The sequence below is a fragment of the Castor canadensis genome, chromosome 6 (assembly GCF_047511655.1).
Source record: "Castor canadensis chromosome 6, mCasCan1.hap1v2, whole genome shotgun sequence".
Taxonomy (NCBI): Eukaryota; Metazoa; Chordata; class Mammalia; order Rodentia; family Castoridae; genus Castor; species Castor canadensis.
In genome coordinates this window covers 147,300,566-147,321,014 of record NC_133391.1, presented here as the reverse complement: position 1 = coordinate 147,321,014, position 20,449 = coordinate 147,300,566, and the positions used below count along the sequence as shown (strand labels likewise).

Genomic DNA, 20,449 nt, shown 5'->3' with positions numbered 1-20,449 from the left:
CCCACATTGTAGCATCTCTGAAACCGGGATTTGTCTTATAAGCAATGGAGACTTAGAATAGCGCTGGGCCAGGCAGGCTGTCCTGACAAACTTGTCATTAACTCCTGGAGCAATCTTGATCATTTTGTCATCAGTTCATTTGAATTATTTGAAATGTTACTACTATACATGTGGAGTTTAATTGCTATTTAAAATGTCTTTTTAAAAAAGTAAAAGAAAAAAAATGTCTTTAAGAAACTTACCCATGATTTGGCGTTAACAGCAAAAAGTTATTGTCTACACAGAAAAGTTTAGGAAGAGTCAAAAGGCTCCTATTGAACATTAAGAAAATAGGTTTTCTTCATTGGAGTAATGGCCACAGTTCTTTTTTTTTTTTTCATAAAATGAGTGTTTTTACTAGACTCAAGCAAAGAAGACACCCCCAAGTAAATGAAGTTGTGTTACAGTTGGTTACTAAGATAAAAAAAAAAAAATTGCCTGTCACACATTAAGCAACACAAAGACAGGCAGGATAAGTTGCCAGGCACAGAGGAACACAGGGAAGTGTCAGATGGGCAAAAAGGCTGTTGGTTCTGACTCCCACATGACACAAGATTACCCCAACACGTTATGTTACAGTTTAATAGGCAGGGTGGCTTTTTCTTTATTAAGAGTAAATAAACTAGCCAATGAATGGTGTCTTCATTTGCTATAATGTAATATTTGATGCAAGGAACAGAAACCCACTCACTTTAGCTTAAGCTAAAGGCAGCAGTGTTCTAGAGCCAAGGTGGACAGGCTCACAGAAGGTAAATCTCCATACACATGACCCTTGTCTGCACTCAGTGACATCACAATCCCTTGGAGCGTGGCATGGTGGGAGCAGTCAAGCTTGACTACTTCTAGGTCTTGGGTTTGTCACCTCTTCTCTCAAAGCCTCAATGTCTTCATCTGTGAAGAGGAGATAACACTTATCTCCCACTCCCATCTCTAAGGGTTATTGAGGAGGCAGATGATATAATGTACATGAGGAGGACACTTTTAGGAGACTATAAGACATGGCTCCAGTATAAGGGATTTACTCATCTGTAAAATGAGAGGGTTGACCTAGATGAGATCTAATGTTCTTCTAGTCCTAAAATTCTACAACTCTGTTATTATCCTTACTATCTGACGATCATGCGAAAATTATGGGTTTTATGGACCTGAAACACCCTCTTCTCATCTTGCCAAGAAAACTTAAGTGAAGCTCTTAGACTGGGAAATGCCACTTCCTAGGTGGCTGTTTCCACAGAGACACCACTAACCATAAAGTTATGCAGGAATGTGAATTGTTTGAATTTGACTAGAAAAAGGAAATTGATTTATAAACCAGAAATAGCACCAACTCTCTAAAAAAGAACAAAGATTTTCTTTCTGTACATTACATGTAAATATGTAACCTAATCCTCCATTTAGGAACCTCTCTGCTTTTTAAAATATTACATATTACACTACAACCAAAATACCAAAGGATTTAACAGTGGTTTTTGAAACTGTGGATAAACCTTAGAGGTTTAAATGATGAGGTCTAGAGATTTTTTCATTCCTAAATTGCCCTTCAACCACAGTGTTTCATGTAAAGTAACTCTTGTGTTTTAGAAAAGAAAAAAGGAAACATAGCTCTCTTCCTAGAAATATTTCATCAAAAGTGGTACAGTGACTCTCACAGAGGGCTTTCTGTATGTTGGGCACTGGGTCAACTGCTTTGCTTACATTCTCTCATTTAGTCCTCCCAAAATCCCTAATGAGGAGGGTGCTCTTCTTGACCCCATTAAGAAATGAGAAACTGAGGCTCAGATCCACTAGTTGCTCAGGATCTCACAACAGGCAAGTGGTGGTGCTGGGATTCAAAGTCAGAGTTTGGCTCCATATGTCAACCTTGTTATCACCTTGTGATAGCTTATCTCTGACTGCTTAATTTGATTTCCTAAGAACTGTTTTCCAAAACAAATGATAAACTTCTGACATGTATGGGTGGGGAAGGATTTAAGAAAGGATCTCAGTAGAATTAGATACTCTGATCATTACTTTGTGACACTTAAGAATGAGTAACAAGAATGGAATCATATCATTTGCTGGCAGGTAGATGAAATTTAGATTGTTGTATTGAGCGAAGAGAAAAAAAAGAGAGATGACATGAAAGTAGAAAGGGGACATTAGAGAAGAGGAAGGGGGTCAGGGTAGGGAAGGGTGAGGGAAGGAGGGTGAACATGTTCAAAATATGTCATATGCATGTATGAAATTGTCACAATGAAAGTCATTACTCTGTAGAATTAATATGCACTTAAAAAAAAAAGCAGTCGAATGAATGGTATCTTCAATGTCCTTGTCATGTACAAACAATCTATGTTTTCCAGAAGAACGGGCCTAAAACATCAGAGGCACCAAGTCTCAAGAAAGGCTAAGACTTTCAAAAAGCCTCATGCCCCATAAATAGTTGGTAGGCTTCCTCATCCCTTCAAGCCAAGGACTTACTTGAGAAAAGACAGGAATTCTTCATCCAAACAAAACCTGGCTCCCTCTTTAGTGGTTGACCAAAATATCAATTGAAGTCATTTCTCCCTGTAGTTGAGAGTGATAAAACTGTGGGCAGTAAAAGCCTGTGGAAAAGATTCTCCTCCCAATTTCCAAGCAAAGCCCTTTTCAGTCAAATATCTTTTTTTCACATGCCTTTAAACAGACTTTAAAAATATACTCAGAGAAAACAAACAAACAAAAAGCATTAGATTCTCCTTTTCTTCGGTTAGCCATAAATGTTTGTGAGGCACAAAAGCCCATGGGGGGTTAATAATACAGCTTAGTAATACACTTCTATTTCTAGAACATAATTACCAAGTAGAAAGATCAAGTGGCATGCATTTATTGAGCATTTACTAAGTGCCTAACTGCGTGGGCTAGAAAATCAGGGCAGAAAGAGCTTAATTAACAGATGCCTGGGAGACAAATTTTGCAGAAAAAAAAGAAACAAACAAGAGTTCTATCTGAAGTCTGTAAGCAAAGCTGCCCAAGGGTAAAAAGAACATTAAAGGGATGGAGGATTGTGAAGTCGTCGACTGTCTCTTGCTAAGCTAGTCTTTTGGGGTCCTTCCCCCATCAGCAGGAAATAGCCTCTCTTCAAATTCTTCTCATTATACAGGTACAGTGATGGCCTCGCTTGCATCCCTGGCTGAGAGCTGAGAATGCAAGGAGAAACTGGACTCTGTCCCCCATGAGCTATGACTCTAACCATTGTGCGCATAAGTCCTATCATTATCCCACTCTCTCTACCTCCCCAGGCAAAACAGACTGCGAGGATCAGTCATTCACACTGATGGATGAATTTATGCTAAAATATGATCCCCATAATGTTTTTGCATTTTGTCTGTTTCTTCCAGTTATGGTAAAGGAATTTTATGGTAAAGGAGTTTTGGTGCACCTAAGCAGGTTTGGGGAGAACAAATGAGAGCCTAGAATCTTCGCCAGCCTGTTAACCTAGATGGCCCTGAAAGTCTCAACTCAAATGTCACCTCTTCCCTGACATAGGCTGTAATGTTGGCTGTTTTCTTTTTTCAAAGCACTCATTGTCAGAAATTATCTATTTCTTTATTGTTTGTCTCCTTACATGTTCCCTCTAAATACTGTGAAAGTAATGACCTTGAGTTATGATTTGAGTGTTTGTATCCCTCCAAATTCATGATGAAACTTTTTTTTTTTTTTACAAAGGTTTATTTAGCTCAAGGTTCTGGAGGCCCAAGGTCAAGGAGCCACAACCGGTGGAAGTTTTCTAGGTGGTGAGGAATCTCTGGAGATTTCTGGAGTGCACAGGACATCACATGTCAAGAGAGAGTGAGCTTGCCAACATGGATCACTCTCTTTTTAGAAAGCTACTGATGTTGGGGCCAGGGGTGTGACTCAGTGGTAGAACACAGCTTAGTATGTAAAGGCCCTGGGTTCCAGCACTACAAAAATGAAAAGAAAGCCACTGATACCATCACATGAGGGCCCCAAACCTCATGACTTGTCTACCCCTAATTACCTCCCAAAGACTCCACCTTCAAACATCATCAACAGGTAACTTTGAGAAATTAAGGTTTTTGGTTTTGTTTTCCGCAGCTCTAGTGAACAAATCCTGAGTACTTCCCATGCCCTTGTTTTTTGAGACAGGGTCTTGATATGTTGCCTAGACTGCACTTGAACTAGCAAGGGAGTCAAAGATGACCTCAAATTCATGATCCTCCTGCCTCTGCTTTCCAGGTGTTGAGATTATAGGCATTCACCACCACAACCAGCTCAACATGAGTTCTGGAGGGGACAAATGCCATGCCCATGACTGTGTGACTATTTTTCAGCTGCTAGACACTTCCATCTCTGAAACTTGGGCGTGGTTGAGGTCACAGGTGTTATAGTAAAATAGAAAAGAGCAGCGTGACTTAGGATCAGGCATCTGTGCTCAGTGACATGTGTCTTGTTAGCACCATTCTCTTCCACCTGACTGTGAGCATCTTGAAGGCACAGTGGAGTCTGTTTTGGTCCTGTGTGTCCCCAGCAGCTGCTACAGGGACATGGGAACAGCATAGTCCAGGGCTGCTGTTACACATCCAAGTTCAGGAAGGGGACATGAGTCTACAGTCCACGTGGAGGGATGGCCATGTGTCTGACGCGCACTTGGAGGTGAGGCCAGAAGTACAAGATGGATCAGAGGCTGGATCTTTGGGTGTTGCAGAGACTGTTGAGCACAGATGTCCTGGATAACCCTCGTGTTGAAACTTAATCCCTAATGACAATGAAAAAGTTGGGGCCTTTAGGAAGTGATTGGGTCATGAGGACTCCATCTTCATGAGTGGGATTAATGCCTTTTTTTTTTCTTTTTTGTGGTATGGGGGCTTGAACTTAGAGCCTATACCTTGAGCCCACACCACCAGCCCTTTTTTGTGATGGGATTTTTTTTGAGATAGGGTTTCACAGACTATTTCTGTGTACTGGCTTTAAACCACGATCCTCCTGATCTCTGCCTCCTGAGTAGCTAGGATTACAGCTGTAAGCCACCAGCATCTGAACTTAATGCCTTCCTCAAAAGGTTCAAAGCTAGACATTGATCTACCATTTGATCCAGCAATACCACTCTTGGGGATATACCCAAAAGACTGTGACACAGGTTACTCCAGAGGCACCTGCACACCCATGTTTATTGCGGCACTATTCACAATAGCCAAGTTATGGAAACAGCCAAGATGCCCCACCACTGACGAATGGATTAAGAAAATGTGGTATCTATACACAATGGAATTCTATGCAGCCATGAAGAGAAACAAAATGTTATCATTCGCTGGTAAATGGATGGAATTGGAGAACATCATTCTGAGTGAGGTTAGCCTGGCCCAAAAGACCAAAAATCGTATGTTCTCCCTCATATGTGGACACTAGATCAAGGGCAAACACAACAATGGGATTGGACTTTGAGCACATGATAAAAGCGAGAGCACACAAGGGAGGGGTGAGGATAAGTAAGACACCTAAAAAATTAGCTAGCATTTGTTGCCCTTAATGCAGAGAAACTAAAGCAGATACCTTAAAAGCAACTGAGGCCAATAGGAAAAGGGGACCAGGAACTAGAGAAAAGGTTAGATCAAAAAGAATTAACCTAGAAGGTAACACACACTCAGGAAATTAATGTGAGTCAACTCCCTGTATAGCTATCCTTATCTCAACCAGCAAAAACCTTTGTTCCTTCCTGTTATTGCTTATACTCTCTCTTCAACAAAATTAGAAATAAGGGCAAAATAGTTTCTGCTGGGTATTGAGGGGGTGGGGGGGAGAGGGAGGGGGCGGAGTGGGTGGTAAGGGAGGGGGTGGGGGCAGGGGGGAGAAAGGACCCAAGCCTTGTATGCACATATGAATAAAAAAAAAAAGTTCAAAGAAACAGCAATCCCACCCCTTTCGGTGCTCCCATCTCTTATACCATGTGAAGGCACCATTTGGAAGCATTGACAGCCCTCACAAGAGGGCTTGTATCCTGGACATCCTAGCCTCTAGAACTGTGAGAAATAAATCTCTGTTTTTATGTTTTATTTTGGTGGTACTGGGATTTGAACTCAGGGATTTTACACAATTAATGTTGTTTATAAATTATCTAGTCTAAGGTATTTGTTATAGCAGCAAGAACAAACTAAGACACTTTGTCAGCTTTGTTTTTAACCCTTTCCCCAAGGTCTGATATACCAGCTAGAACACAGAAAGTTATCAGAGGATGATTTTTGGATGAACAAATAAATGCATGAGGAAATGAACAAATGACTTTACTTGACAACCGTTTGTCAGCTTTGTTTTTAACCCTTTCCCCAAGGTCTGATATACCAGCTAGAACACAGAAAGTTATCAGAGGATGATTTTTGGATGAACAAATAAATGCATGAGGAAATGAACAAATGACTTTACTTGACAACCTGATTTATTTCCTCAAGAGTGGCTGACGGGGATTTGAAAATCTGAGGAGTCAGATGTTGACCTTAGCCCTAAGCAGGGGTAAACAAATTACAGGCCAGCTGTCTGTTTTGATAAGTAAAGTTTTATTAGAATGCAACCACACCCCCCAGATTACTCATTGTCTATGGTGACTTGACACACCGTGAGTAGTTGCCACAGAGCCCACATAGTTTACAGACTAAATTGATTCCTTTAGAAAAAAATCTGTTGATGCTCCACCCCAGACTTGCCAGAGGGAAGCTGAGCTGAGCTTTTAGATGGCCAGGTTATGAAAGCTATTGGGAATGAAGGAGTCAGTGCCTGTCCTCTTTAAAAAGTGTTTGTCCCCAGCATTAATACACACTTTTCAGACTACAAAAATTTTAAGTCAAAAACCTTTTTACCTACATTTTATGGAAAGTGTAATGTCATAAAAACAATGTATTAATCAATACAGGCTAGGTTGTGAGGCAGTCACACACATCTGAAATCCTCATCTTAATGTAACAACGCAATGCAGTGTATTTGCATCTTGGTGAGTCCAAAGCCAAAACAAGCATGGCCAAGACATAAAAAAGTGGAGAGAGATTCATACCTGCAGCAGGTAAGGAGAAGGTGAGAGTTATTCCCTCCAGCAAAGGAAGCCCATGCATATTCATAAAGGAAAGCACATTAGGGGTGGGCACACTCTGAATGTAAGGTCATGATTGAAGAAGATGGCAGACACATTGTGGGCATGCTTAGCTCAAGGTCAAACATGTTCGAAAGGTTAAAATGGTGGACAAGAATGCTTCTGGGCATGCTCAGCTAGCATCATAAAGTTTTAACTCAAAATACAAGAGGGGACACTTTGAAGGTGTGGTAATATAGGATTTTACTCCTAAAGGTGCCTGCCTCGCTTAGCAGCTAACATTAACAGGGCCAAGTTCACATCTTGTTCGTATTCCTTTCCCCATGTGGGTTGGCAGGAGCTCTTCACATTTATATTCACTCAGGAACTCAAAACTAATGGAGGCCTGTTTCTATGCTATGTCCACAATTCCCCTAAATGGAGGAGGGAATGGGTTCCATACATAGAATTCTAAACTCCTATCTGTAAATGACACACGTCACTCTGTTCACATTTCACGGTCTGAATCAGGACTTACTGTGGTCTCTCAGTTCAACAGAATGACAATGTATAATCTCTCACAGACACTGTGTATTTGTGAGAGCTTTATAATTATTTATGTACTAGATCAGGACCATCGGTCCTAATCCCCAGGGGAATTGGACCCAATCATATTAAAGCAAGAATGAAAAGCCCTTTCCTGAATCCCACTGCCTGAGGTACCTTGAGAAGCCACAGGTTCTAAGTGCCATTGTTTAAGGAAATAAAAAGAAAACAGGAATTTGAGATAGACTATAATATTCCACCAGACACATTACTAACCTTAAGACTTAAAACTCTATCATCAAGATCGAAATAGCCTAGTGAGTAGTATCAAAATGACGCTGAGTAATGCCGGGAAGCTCTGCACTGCTTTACAGAAAGCTCAAGGCCATGAGCTCCTCCTGTGTCTAGCTGAAAGAGGAATGCTCTTCAGTCCTTTGCCCGGTTGTAGCATGCCTCTGCTGCACGTGGAAAATGCTTGTCTCCTGAAGTTACCTGAGCTGGGCTAGACAGTTGTCTGGCCTGGGTTTTCAACATCTTACTCATCTCACTCTCAAGAGTCAGTGTAAGCCTTACAGTCAGAAAAGTGAATGCATAGGGTATTATGGGTGAAGGAACAGAGTCCATGGCATGGGGAAAAAGAAGTCATTTGCTTTTAAGGAGTCCTGGGCAAAAAGGCATGAAGGAGGGAAAGAAAGGGGGAACATCCTTCTTAGCAGCATCCTTCAGACCAGTGCTGACCTTGGCTGTGCTCAGGCAGCCAGTGTGGCTGGCCAGTGGCAGAGGGGAGTCTCTGCCTGCTTCACTGATCAATGCCGGTTATTCAGAAGATGGACTGAGACTCAGAAAAGTGAGAGCTTCACTCCAGAGACAAAGCAGAGCCTTTGGAGAAAAAGTGTGTGCAGAAAAGGGAAAAGTGAGCTATCTTAGTCTGTGAGGGAAAACTAGGAACAACAAAATAGAATAGACTAGGGGATTAAACAACAGGCACTGATTTTCCCACTGTCCAGGAGGCTGGAAGTCCAAGATCAAAGTACCAGCAGGTTGGCTTCCTGAAGCCTCTCTCTTTGGCCTACAGAAGACCATTTTCTAGCTGCCTCATCACATGGTTATCTTTCTATCAGTGCCCACTCTAATAGCCTCATGGTACCTTAACTACCTCTTCAAAGACCCTATCTCTAAAGGAGTCACATTCTGAGGTACTGTGGTTTAGGGATTCAGCACTTAGGTGGAGGAGACACAATTCACCCCATAAGAGGGAATCCTCAGTCATGTAAGAAATAATTGAAACTCCTCATTCTGTCCACAAGCAATAGGGCATCAGGTATAAGTGCCCTGACTTCCCACCTTTCACAAAAATCTACTTCAGCAGATCCTTGTGTGTGTGTGCACACATGGATGTGCGACTTTGATGTATTGTCTAAAAAAAAAGAAAAGAGAAAAAGAAAAGGAGAGGGGCAACATGAATGACTAGAGTCTGGAGATAAGTGTACAGTGTCATCTAATCAGCCTCTTCTTTCATCAGCTTGAATAAGCTTGATACAGTCAGCGTTGTAAAATGTTGGGTCAACATAATGTATAATCTATATGACCTTGGAGATCTGTGTGCTAGAGACAGGTATGAGGGATCCTCTGAAGAGGGCAACCAGTTCCCACAGCATGATGGTATCTTCCCAGGTCATTCTGGAGGAGTCTTTATCCGCCCCGATCATGGATGATAGTTTAGCAGGGTACACAGTACTAGGGTGACTTGTTTTCAAGCACTGTGACTTGTTTCCTTGGATGATTCCCTCATTGAGAAGAAAGGTATCAAACTGTTCTTTATTAGGTTAGCTCATCTTTTTCTCTGCCTCTTTCTATGATCTTTCTGTGCTTAGTCTTCTAAAGATTCATTATGAAGTTTGTAGCAATGCATTTATTTTATTCATTTGCTTGTTATTTTGCAGTACTGGGATTTAAACTCAGGGCTTCACACTTTCAAGGAATGAGCTCTACCACTTGAGTCATTCTTCCAGCTCTGTATTTTGTTTGATATTTATACTTCTCCAGCCATCCGAGAAATCATATCTCTCACCAACTCAGAAGATTCATTTTTTTCATTATTACCTTGAATATTGCCTTACTTCCTTCTATTTTTCCCTTATAGAATTCCAATTATATGTATTTTGCTTTATTTATTTATTTATTTTGAAACAGGGTCTTGTCCAGACTGACCTCAAACCTGTGATTCTCTTGCCTCAACCTTCCAAGTGCTTGGATTACAGGTATGAACCACCATGCCTGGCTCTACATTTTGAACATTTATTTTTTTCCTCCATGTCTTTATCCTTAATGTATCTCTCTGTATAGGATTATGAAGTGATTCTTCAACCCTTCCTTCCAGGTTATTAATTGTTTTAGTCCATTTGTGCTATTATAACAGAATATCTGAGATGCACAATTTATCATGAACAGATAATTGTGCTGTTATAACAGAATATCTGAGATGCATAATTTAACATGAACAGATTTTCCATAGTTGTGGATCATTTGATAAAGGCCATCACATAGTATCCTCAGAGGACTGAAGGCAGAAGGGCCAAAAGGGAGCAAACTCTCACATGGCAGTAGAGGAGAAGAGAGAAACCCCAGTCCAGCACATCTTTTCTGTAGCAACAAACACACTCATGGAGGGAGTGGAATCCTGATGACCTAAGTACCTCCCATCAGGCCCCATCTTCCAACAGTGGTGCAGTGGGGATTCAGTTTCCAACATATGAACTTTGGGGAACACATTCAGACCATAGCACTAATTTTCTCTTTTTCTGGAATTGATCTGCTATTAAATCCCTGTATTTTATCTTAAATTTCAAATATTATACTCTACATTTCTAGAAATTAAATTTGATTCTTGTCAAAATGGCTAGCTATTCTTGATGGTCTTTTGCTCATTTCTTATGTTTTCCATTCCCTCTGGTGCTTCAAGACTTTACGCATACTTGTTTTATGTTCTGTGTTAGATAATACTGTGCCCCAAGCTCATGGGGTCTAATTCTTTCCTCCATTATTTCAGCTGAGCCTAATTTATGGTGGCCTATTTTCTCATGCATTTGTATTGTTTTTTTATTGTTTTGTTCATGGAAGGACCCTCTTAAATGTAAGAATTCTGAAGAGTCCAGTTGAAGGTACATCCTTCCAGAAGCCAGGTGCTTTGGGGTGGTTTGAACTTGAAACATTTTTTTAAATACTTTTTCTATCTGAGGTTTCCCAAACCACAGTAGTATAAGCACGCAATCCTCAAGAGGTCAGGTTTGGGATTACAAATTCTCAGAAAAGTCTTATTTTTGTTTGTGTTTTTTATTCCATTAATCCATGCCCAAGACAGCCACATTTCCTCATTGACTTCCTTTTGCCAGAAGATGATTTTTTTTTCTAACCCAAATTTGCTTGAGGGTGTGGATGTTTGAGATCTCTAGCTTTTTCCTTTACTTTAGTTTTCCACAGGGAGCTAGGTTCCTGAGATGACGAGATGCACACAGGCAACCTTGGCTTCAGGCTCTGCTACCACTCTAATGGACATTTTTCTTCCTGTGAATCTCACTTAAGGTTCACTGTAATAAGTTGACTAAGAATAAATAAGGGAAAGACATACAAAGTTATTAATGTGCAAAAGAGAGGAAATCACAGCATAGGGAGTTAGCGAGTGTGATTACCCATTAGTTCAGAGGTTCATGTGCCCCTTTTTCTACATGGAAGGAACAGAATAGGGTAGGTCAAGGGAATAGTAAATGATTTTTAGGGGCACTCAGTGGGCTTGGAGAAAATAAAATGGCCTGGGACAAAGTTCATTAGGCAGGCAGAAGAGACAATGGATTGTAAATGATTCCCTTTGGGAGCTAAATAGAACTCAGTGGTGTGGTATAAGTCTGTCCGAGTGTGCTAAAGACTTCAGTCTTTTATGAGTTCAGTTCATGGAAATTCTGGGAAGGAATGAGAGGTAATGATTTTCTTCCTTGGGGGTCCAGACTCCAAGGAGACAAAGAGATATCAGAGGTAAGACTTTTTCAACATTTGCTGCTTTCTAAATTCCTTCCAGCATTCCAGGGTATATAATTTGGGGTGATAATCCCTGGGTTCCTTCATTTTTTTACAGCAGCAGACAAGCCCAATATCCATTCTCCTCATTTTCCTATTAGTAGAATTCCAATTTTTTATGTTGTACAATGTACCCATGTAAAAATCATTTCCCTCTCTTCCTTTCAGACATGTGATCATATGAGATAGTTTGCCCAGCTAGAGATATTGGAAGTCAAACATGATGGTACATACCATACTCCTAGCCCCCGGAGAGTGGAGGCAGGAGGATTGCAAGTTCCAGGTCAGCCAGGATACACAGCAAGACCCTGTCTTAAAAATAAATACACAAATAAATAAATAAAACTATATAAAAAGTTGGAACTTTCTGAAAATCTCCCGCAGGGCAAGGCCTGGTTTGGTGCAGTGGCTCATGACTGTAATCCTAGCTGCTCAGATTAGGAAAATTACAGTTTGAGGCCAGTCTGGGCAAAAAAGTTAGTGAGGCCCCCATTGCAACAAGCAAGCTGGTCATGGTGGTTCTCATCTATGATCTCAGCTATGCAGGAGGCATAGGTAGGAGGATTGTGGTCTCAGGTTGCTCCAGGCAAAAACACCAGACTTTATCTGAAAAAATAACTAAAGCAAAAAGAGATGGCGGAATGACTCAAGTGATAGAACACCTGCCTAGCACATGCAAGGCCCTGAGTTCAAACCCCAGAAGGAAAAAAAAAAAAAAAAAAAAAAGAGACAGAGAAAGAAAGAAAGAAAGAAAGAAGAAAAAAAAGTTTTCTGAAGAGGGCACACCTTCTTCGTGCTTGGAGCACAGACTTTACCTTGTAGATAGGTAATCATCTTGTAATGATGATAGAAAAATCTAAAGAATCCCTAAACCTCAACTTTGACCTTCTTGAGACACTGAGCAAAAGCTGGTTACTTTGCTAAAGCCACTGTTACTATAGGCAGCTGCCTTGGATGCTAATGAGTTTCTATTCCTCATTACTAGCATGGAAGCCACGGAGGGAGTATAGTGAGTAGTTCTCAATGCTGGCTGCACACAGGAGTCTCTGTGAGTGAAGGAGAGCTTACTTAGTTTTGCAGCTTCCTAAGATTTCAGCAGAAGAGTATGCCTCACATTTTCAAAGGCACAACTGCTACCAGAAGGTTAGCCCAGAAGTCTTGATTCAGCATGACTGAAATGTAGTGAAAGTGACAGTAATGTTTATTAGGAAAGGAATATACTTTCGATAGATTGAATGTGGATTGTCTCTAGGGCAAGAACCATATTAGCCCTTGGGATTTGAGTATTTGCTAAGATTGCCCATGAGAAATTCCTATCCCTATGTCTAGCCCACAGGGCTGTCACAGGTAGACAACAACAGTCATAGGCTAGGGTAGGTTTTTAGAATTACAATATACCAATGATTCTTGAGTCCATCAGACTCCTAGATGTAGTTTATGGTCCTGGTTCTTTGTTCTAGGAACCGTTGTTAAAGACCTTACAAAGGGGAGGAATTCAAAAACATCTGTGATGTCCCATGACCTTGGTGGGCTGCTTTGATATTGACAGAGCTTGTCACTTGTGAGTTGGAAAATTTAATTGTAATGTTTTCCTGCCAGAGACCTTGTGATTTCTTTCTCGATTTCAGGGTTCCTTTGTATACCCCCATGGTTCACGGCTAACTGCTACTTATTACAAGTGGCCAGGGTAATAGGACCTGGCCAAGCCGGGGAAGAGCACTAAATATTAGAGAACTCATGAAGTCATTAGCTGCCTTCTTTTGTTGACTCTTCACCCATTACAGGGAAGTTTTAAATTTGCTCTCTTAGCTGAGTGCAGTGGCTTCAGCCTGTAATTCTAGCTACTCAGTATGCTGAGATTGGGAGGATCATGGTGCAGAAGCCAGTGTGAGCAATAAGATATCAAGACCTCATCTCAATCAACAAGTAGGGTGTGGTGGTGAGCATCTGTGATCCCAGCTATGTGGAAGGTTTGAGGTAGGAGGATTATTATCCAAGAGTAGTCAGACCCATTTGAAAAATACCTTAGGCAAATGAGGGCTGGGGGCATGGCTCAAGTGGTAGAGTACCTTCCTAGCAAGAGCAAGTCCCTGAATTCAAGCCCAGTTCTGCCAAAAAGAAAAAAAAAGTTTTACTCTTTTACCTTTGAAGGCTCAATAATTTTAGTCTATAAATAAATGGACAATAGGCAGATTAAGGAGAAAAAAGCCAACACATTTATTAACATGCAGAAACACAGGAGCCACACACGAAGTCTCAGACAGAGGAGGGCTAGGTACTTGAAGCTTAGATGAAAGTAAACAAAGGGTGGGGGCTAGGGTTTCTGGGGGAAGAGAATTGGCTCAGGCCATGGAAGTCAGAGAAGAGGTGCACAGTGGTACAGGATTGTCGTTAGGCAGACGAAGCTGGCAATATGACAGCCACTGGTAGACAGCTCTGTCTGGGCCTCAATTTCTTCTTCCTCTGAAAAGATCTTTCTTAGGCAGAATGAGGGATATTAGAGAGAAACTTAGTTATATCTTCTGGCTGTTAACATCACGATTGTAGATTTCCTTTATAGACGTGTTTTTTTTAATAAAAGGGTAGCCTCTCAGAACCGTTCCTGTGTTTGTAGAGGTCTTCAGTTTCTCTGAATAACCAAATAAAAGTATTCCAAGGAAGTATGTCGGTGTTCTATATGACATCTCTCCAAATACAAGGGCAGCTCCTTGAGGACCAAGAACATTTCATATTTCTTCATGCGTTCAATGCTGTAACTAACCTATTCGTTAATAAATAAAGTTTCCATGTAAGACTTAGCCTAAAGTGTGCTGTAAACTATGGCCTGTGACATTTTTAATGACAGTTGAATTAATTTCTCTATTTTCCACTATTTTTCTTTCCCCTAGATTTTATGACTCTGATGCTTCTCCATATTAGTGATAATTAACAGTATTATTTAGCTCTTCCTCTCTGCCAGGCAGAGCACATACTTCATAGATATTGACTATTTACTCTTCAAATAACCTGAGGCAGGTAGTAATGTTGCTTTCATTTTGCAAATGAAGAGACTGAGGCCAAGAGAGATTAAGCAATTTGCCCCCAAACATATAACTATTAAGTAGAGAAACTACTTAATACAATTCAAATTTACTACCTGACAGTATTTCTTTCCTTTTTAAAATTCTCTCATTTGTCATCTTTACTTCATGTTTAAAAACAAATAGAAGATAATAAATGAGAATTCAACCGTGATGGCTGACAGCAGCTCCTGGGCTGGAGAAACCTCTTCTCCAGGCCAGTGCAGGAGGACCCCTGCCCGCATATGGCTTCTGTGTTCTTACTGTCCTTCCACAGAACTGGCCTTACAATGCAATTCTAAGATTTCTTCAAAATATTCTTCTAACTTGTAATCATTTTTCATTGCTCTGTAACAAACATTCAAGAAAGAATACCCAGACCCAGGGCAGAAGGCAGTGTGGTTGGTGAGGGAGGGAGAATCACCAAGAGAAGGAACACACGGAATGTTTCATAATTTGTATTAATATGAACACGTTATGTTGAAAGTATATGGACAGTCCTCTTAAGACACACAGTTTAAATAAAAATGTCTTAAAATACTTCCTAGAAGCTTGCAAAGCAAATAGGAGACCCACTCAGATCTCTACCTCCCTCTTTGTCCCTGAGCTGTGGGTCTTCGGGTGACAGATCTCCTGGTTTAATTTAGTGCCAACTTGCTTTGTTTTGGGGCCTCCAAAATTCTCTTCCCTGCTACAGAATTCAAAAGGACCAACTCCTCTCTTGGATGATCAATAGTGACTTTGATATCGAACACCAGAGCCCTCCTTGCCCCCTTTTATTGGTCTATGATTGTGAAGCCAATTTGTCTTTCTGGCCTCTGCATTCTGAGGGTTCTAGGAATCCTCAGAAGGAAGCGGCCGTGGGGCCACTCTTCCTACTTCACTTGTTTCTGGGACCTCCTCCCTCCCAGTTCTGCTCTGTTGAAGCAATATTTCATAAGGATCTCTCTGGCTCCTTCAAGTCCATCCATCTTGCCTGGAATGTTGCAGAACAGACAGAAACACTTCCATCGTCTTAATCTTCTTATTCTGAAACTCAAACTGGAAGTCTAAAACAAGAAATTACAGGACTCTTTTTGAAAGGCAAAAGAAGAATGATTAATTTAGAAGAATCCTCATCCTGAATGGGAGAAACCTGCTTGAGGTGCATATTGGGAGAGTTGGAGGAATTTGTATTAAGGCAAAGCAAACAAAAAGAACTTGTGGAATTTTGCTAAATATCTTCACAGCAGTACAGTCAAATACCTTAGGCACTAACAATCTGCTATGGAAAATGTCTCAAAAATGTGTTCTTCATGCAGTAGAAAGCAGAGTTTTGAAAACAAGCAATCCACTTTGTATAGTCTATTAAGGATTGTAGAGCGCAATCAAAAATGGACAAGTAACAGTACTGGAAGCAAAATGGCTACAGAGCCTTTGAAAAACACAAACAAGAAGCAATTAACAGATTCCAAATAACTTGTCAGGAAAAGTAGTACACGGATTTACTATGGGTATACGAATCGGATAAGGAAGACGAATTAAAATATCTCATAAGCAGAAGTTGATCTCAATGGAGAAAACATGACTTTTGGAGCTCAGGTTCAATGCTGTAACAGAAAGCAAGGATAACCAGGCCAACAAAAACAGCAGCTCGGTTTAGAATCACTCTGTCAAGCAATCTTTATGGAGCATCAACTTTTGCAAGGCCCATCACAAGATCCACCCTACCCTTGTTACCTAATCTCACTCTGCTTGCAAGGCTTAGAGCCCTGTGCTCTGAGCATAGCTGGGTCCTGTGTTGTGATGATCAAGACAGGGTGTGAAATGTTGACTTTTCTTTTTTCATTTAAAAAAAATTCTTATGAACTCTTCATTCACATTTATAGCCCATCCTGATTCAGATTGGCAACATTCAAGTACCCAGTACTATAAACCATGTGTGGTTTATAGCTGCCACAGTGGGGAGACTCGCATTATTCAGATGTGATGGAGTCTTAAGGCCTTCTCAGGTCCATAATGCCAAGGCAGGGATGGTTAGCTTCTCTGCCATACTCTGCAAACCAGGTCCTGAAGCAGTGCTTTGGAATGTATTTATTGCCAAACACCTGAGGTTCATCTCCTGAGCGGGTGCGCAACCCCGATGAGATGGAAAGTGTCATCACCTACCCTTGCAACAATCTCTGCTGGCTTCCTGGGAAAAACCATGGGCCAATTAGCACTTTATGGCTACAGGCTTGCTAAATTATGAAAAGCAATGCAAAAGCTACTTCATTAATTTCTCTGGTGTTAGTTTCCTCCTACTGAAACATCCCTTGGAAAATACAAAAAGTGGTTTTTTTTTTCCTATGAATACTTGGTTTTTTGTGAGTGTGTGTAGCTTATTTCCCTCCAACCTTCTAATTGTGTTACTTTGTTTTTCTCCCATTTTCGGGACTGAGTCCAACAGCTTCACATTCCTTTAAATCATGCTGCTTCTGCTTGGATGTGGCTCAAGTGGTAGAGTGCTTGCCTGCCAAGCCAAAGGCCCTGAGTTCAAACTCCAGTACTATCAAAAAAAAAGAAAAAAGAAAAGGAAATGAATCACGCTGCTTCTAACAGAAGTGCTTTTAGTTCCTCACTGTATTATTCAGCTTCCTGTCAGTATAACAAAATACCTGGAATAGTCAGTCTATGAAGAGGAAAGATTTGTTTCAGCTCACAGTTTTGGAGGCCCCCAGTTCGTTATCGGTTGACCCCATTGCTTTTGGGCCTGTGGTGGGGCAGCACATTCTGGCAGGTACACATGGCAAATCAAAACTGCTCAGGCCCAGGAAGCAAAGAAAAAGAGGAAGAGACTAGGGTACTACAATGCCCTTCAAAGGCACACGCTGTGGGACCTAAATACCTCTGACTAGGTCCCACATCCTAAAAGTTTTACCACTTCCCAATAATGCCACTCTGGGGCCCAAGACCAACACATGGGTCTTTGGGGGACAGTCCAGATCCAAACTACAGTACTGACCACAAACCAAATAAAGTGGAGAGTTTTATGGCTCTGGCATGATATCCATCTTGTATTTCTTCCTTCAGAGGCAGTTATTATTATTACTATCCTAATCTTCAAATGTTCCTAAACTGGGGAGAACCAGTGTTGAGGGGAAGATTGGGCAATGAAGAAGGGATGATATTATTTAATTTCATTAATGAAAGTTAAGCTCTACTAATCAAAGAATTTCATTTATGGAGACCTGCTAAGTCCTGGATAGCAACCCTCTTGTGTGATAAGAATGGACCACCAGAATGATCAGAGAACAGTGTTTTGCCATAAAATGACCAGATGACTCTGCCTGTAAAAGCCCCATTCCTAAGAATGGGCTTAGGATATTAGAACACAAAATGTTCTCAGAGGCCACAGTTTGATTTAGGAAAATGGAACCAGAAAGGGTTAAAATACTTGGTGAAGTTCAAAAGTAAGTAAAAGAAATGTTCCGATCACCTGTCTCCTGGCATTGTCTCCATACTACAGCACGGTTACTTTGCTTTGGATAAATGAATACAATATGCCGTTCCTCCCAAAATGTTTTAACAGACCATGTTGATTATGGGTGGACATTTTATTCCTGCTGCCTCTGTCAAAACCTTTTCACTTGGGCCCGATCTCCGACCAAGGGTATATTCAAGTATTTAGAACTCAGTCAGTTTTTCTACAAGACAAAAAAAAAGAAGACTCAGCTTAATTCTACCCTCATCACTAATCCCTGTTCAGGAGGCAAACTTCAGCTGTTATCTGAGGCAACTAAAGACTGTATAGGAAGTTGGTTTTGAGTTCCAAATGGGGGAGTCTGGGAAAGGATCTTGGCACAGCCAACAGCCAACAGTCCTTCCTTTCACATCAATCCCTCACCCAGGTTAGAACTGCTGATGCTGGAGGGTGAACTTAGAAACTAATGGGAAGAGCACACAAGACACCAAGGGGAGCCAGGAAGCTGACATAGGCTTCCTGTCAGGTGGATGGAACACATTGATAGATGAGGGTCAGAACTTTTGTGAATCAAAGACTGATTGGCGACAATCATTGTTTAATAGTTTAACTCCAAGCTAGGCTTAGCAGTGTACAACTGTAATCCCAGTTACTACAGAGGTGGAGGCAGGAGCACCACACTGAAGAGGAGGCTGGGAGGTGGTGGGGGGGGTGACATGAGAAAATTAGAAGACCCTATCTCAAAAACAAAACAAACAAAAGGGTGTGGCTAAAGTGGTAGAGCTTTTGCCTAGCATTCACCAGTCCTCGGGTTCCCCAGTACCACTACCACCACCAAAAAAAAGTTTAACTCCTTCAACTTGTCAACTGTTCCTACAGACTTTGCACGTGTTAATACTTCTAAGATCGTGTCATATACCCTCTACCACACTCCAAATCCTGTCTTCCTAGTTGCTACTGCTCAAGACTAAGAAGATAGAGAAAAGCAAGTATTCAGTACTGCAGATCCAGTACTGTAACGAACTGAAATACCCTAGAGTACCTCATTAATATGAACCACAATGAAACGCTGTTGTCACTGAAACTGTCAGTGCTAACCCAAAAGAAAAATGTGTTTGCCAGCTCACATTTCTTTTAAAGCATTATTTCATTTGAGAGCGGGACAGAGGATAGGTAGAAGAGTGTAAGTCTTGCTTTCAATTGTTCACTTCCCTGAGGAACCTTTGATGTGTGGTGTTAGGAAGGGAAGAACATGCAGCCGGGATAGGACTGGGGGGAAGGAATAGATACTGTCTGACCTACAGATGTTAAGAAACGGCCAACATAGTATAAACTGGTCTCTGTTAGAATTGGCAGTAGTTCCTTTTCTTTAAATTCAATTGATTTACAATAAACCTCAAAAAAAGTCTATCACTTATTTATTCCAGAGAGCTTTCTCCTTTCTGCAAAGAATGCAGCACTAACCAGGAGAAGGAAGGGACTTTGGTGAATAAAACTTTGTCAGTCCTAGCTGGTCAGCACGACTGCAATGCATGGAAAAATTCGATTTGTAGGTGGAGAGCTTTGAAATCCTGTATTAATAAAGGAATCCAAAGGTCTGGTCTGCAGGGGTTCCAGGGCAGTGGGCCCACAGCCCTTCCCATCCAGGACAGTGCTTTCTGGGCGTTCCTGCTCGCAATCCAGCCTGTCCATTCAAGCTGTCTCCCTTCTAACTCCTAAGCACAGCAATACTTAAACGCTGGTAGTTCTGTCTTGCCACCTGATGAGTGGTGGCAAACAGTCACTCCAACCAATCGGTTCAGTCCGCAGAATGTGCGCTCATTCTAGTTTACTTTCTGTTTAGTATTTTTGGAAAATAAAACCAATTTGATTCTCTTTAGAAGGGGCTTGGATCAGTGACTTCAACACCTCCCCCCCACTCCCCGCTCTCCCGCCCCACCACCTCCACAAACAACTTTAGAAGCTGACCAGAAATGATCACTATTAGGGACCTCATCCCACCCAAAGGTCAGAGCACCGTGGTGTCCACTAACTTCAGGTTAAATGATGAAGATGAGACGATCGGTGGAAAAGGATCCCGCCATCCGCAGAGACAGACACACAAAAACCCCCCAGCTACGCACGACCAAGGAGCACCTTCCCGCAGGTCCGGGCCGGAGCGCGGGGCCCGGGTCACCTGACTCGCGGAATTTGGGGCCGCGCGGGGTGGAAGGGGAGGGGAATGGCTAGCACCTCCCTTCCCGCTCCCGCTGGATCCAG

At 41.5% G+C, this 20,449-nt stretch overlaps 1 long non-coding RNA gene across 1 annotated transcript; it reads right to left on the bottom strand.

The window, feature by feature from the left end:
- Nucleotides 1-13,882: 13,882 nt before the first annotated feature.
- On the bottom strand, nt 13,883-20,444 carry LOC141424219 (uncharacterized). Its single transcript, XR_012449197.1, has 2 exons — nt 20,224-20,444; nt 13,883-18,413 (listed from the first exon to the last, which is right to left on the bottom strand). It is a non-coding gene; the product is annotated as an uncharacterized lncRNA (long non-coding RNA).
- Between the last annotated feature and the right edge of the window lie 5 nt (nt 20,445-20,449).